This window comes from Spermophilus citellus (genome assembly GCF_964194105.1).
Source record: "Spermophilus citellus genome assembly, chromosome: X".
NCBI classification, from domain to species: domain Eukaryota; kingdom Metazoa; phylum Chordata; class Mammalia; order Rodentia; family Sciuridae; genus Spermophilus; species Spermophilus citellus.
Genome location: NC_138190.1, coordinates 39199313 through 39201642, shown reverse-complemented (window position 1 = coordinate 39201642; position 2330 = coordinate 39199313). Strand labels below are relative to the sequence as shown.

The 2330-nt window shown below is 35.9% G+C and overlaps 1 pseudogene across 1 annotated transcript; it reads left to right on the top strand.

The window, feature by feature from the left end:
- Positions 1 to 527: 527 nt before the first annotated feature.
- LOC308638926 (G2/mitotic-specific cyclin-B1-like) lies at positions 528 to 1346 on the top strand (annotated as a pseudogene). Its single transcript has one exon. The product of its transcript is annotated as a G2/mitotic-specific cyclin-B1-like (transcript).
- The last annotated feature ends 984 nt before the right edge of the window (positions 1347 to 2330 follow it).

Below are 2330 nucleotides of genomic sequence, written 5' to 3'. Positions count from 1 at the left end.
TATGTAAAATTGTGGATGTGTAACTGACGTGATTCTGAAATCTGCTTTTGGGGTAAAATTGGGAGTTCATAACCCACTTCAATCTAGTGTATGAAATATGATATGTCAAGAGCTTTGTAATGTTGTGAATAACCAATAAAAAAAGAAGAGAGACATGATATCTTTATTTTATTGTTTTTTATATGGTGCTGAGGATCAAACCCACTGTCTCACATGTGCTGGCAAGTGCTCTACCACTGAGCCACCACCACAGGCCATCTCTGATGTAATTCTTGCAGTGAATGATGTGGATGCAGAATATGGAGCTGAAGCCAGGGGCAGTGGTACATGCCTGTAATCCTAGCAGCTTGGAAGGTTGAGGCAGAAGGATTGCAAGTTCAAAGGCAGGCTCAATAACTTAGCAAGGCCCTAAGCAATAGTGAGATCCTGTCTCTAAATAAAATATTACAAGGGCTGGGGATGTAGATCAGTCGTTAAGAACCCCTGGGTCCAATCCTTGGTATAAAATAAAATAAAATAAAATAAAGATGGAGTTGATCAAAACCTTTGCAGAAAATATATATGTTCACTTCAGACAACTTAAAGAGGAGCAATCAGTGAGACCAGAATACCTACTGGGTAGGGAAGTTTCTGATAGCATGAGTGCCATCCTTGTTGACTGACTAGTACAGATTCAAATGATATTAAGGTTGCTGCAGGACACCATGTATATAACTATTTCCATTATTGATTGGTTCATGTAGAATAGCTATATGCTCCAGAAGATGCTGAAGCTGGTTGGTGTCACTGCCATGTTTAGCACAAATAAATATGAAGAAATGGACACTCCAGAAATGGATGACTTTGCTTTTGTGAACAACACCACTTACACTAAGCACCAAATCATTCAGATGGAAATAAGGATTCTAAGAGTTTTAAACTTTGCTCTGGGTTACCCTCTACCCCTGCATTCCCTTCACTTCCTTTGTAGAGCATCTAAGATTGGAGAGATTGATGTTGAGCACTATATTTTGGCCAAATGCCTGATGTATATATGTTGGACTAAGATATCCTGCACTTTCCTCCTTCTCAAATTATGGCAGGAAAGTCTTGATTAGCACTGAAAATTCTGGATAATGATGAATGGATACCAACTCTACAGCATCACCTGTCATACAATGAAGAGTCCCTTCTTCCTGTTCTACAGCACCTAGCTAAGACTATGGTCATGGTGAATCATGGGTTTACAAAGCACATGATTATCAAGAACCGAGTATGCTGCATCAAAGCATGCAAAAATCAGCACTCTAGCACAGCTGAATTCTACACTAGTTCATGATTTAACTAAGGCTGTAGGAAAGGTATAACTTGTAAACTTGAGTTTTAGTACTATATCTGCAAATAAAAATTGGCATCATGTGCCACCTGTACATATCATTCTGCATTTAAATACTTGTTTATTTTTATTATTTTATTTACTTATGATATTGAGCCACATCAGCAGAGCTTTTTTTTTTTTTTTTTTTTTTTTTGAGACAGGGTTTTGCTAAGTTGCTTAGGGCCTTGGTAAGTTGCTGAGGCTGGTCTCAAACTTGTGATTCTCCTGACTCAGCCTTCTGAGCTGCTGAGATTACAGGCATGTACCACTGTGCCCAGCATGTTTATATACGTGTTAATAAATGTTGTACTTCTTTCTATTTTTAATAGCTTAAGTGCTTTTAATGTGGTTACTTCCAATTTTATGGTAACATGAGATTGTCTTAAAAGGATGTTGTGGGATATTTTTTTAAAACTTTTTAAAGTTTACCAGGGAATCCAATTAATATATATACTTATTGTCTATATATTTATATAATTGTTTCTTGTTTTACATACCTGGCATTTAGTTTTAATATAAAATTATTACTTCCATTGGGACATTATACATATTAATCAAGTCACCTTGGAGAATCTTCTGCCTAGTTCTATTTTAAAGTAAAAGACCCCATCGCATCCCTTAAAAAGGTACAAATAGTAACTTTTTAAGTACTAAGAAAATGATTTTTTATTATAAGGTGAATTGTCAAAACCAATAAAAAGGTGCTAACAATGAAAATCTTGGGGTAAGAAACTGTGAAATTTTGCTTCTCCATAAAAGCAATGACACAACTGACAAAAGTTATTAAAATAATTTTTTGCAGTACTTTGGAAACTAACTAAAGGCTTGTAACAACATGGAGAGTGTTTATGAGAAAACAAAAACATAAAACTACTGCATTTCAGTAAGAATAGCAAGGTTTGTGGCATTTAAACCTACACTAGCCCAATCTTCTCCTCCCCTGCTCCACATAACCATGAAAAATAACAGCCTG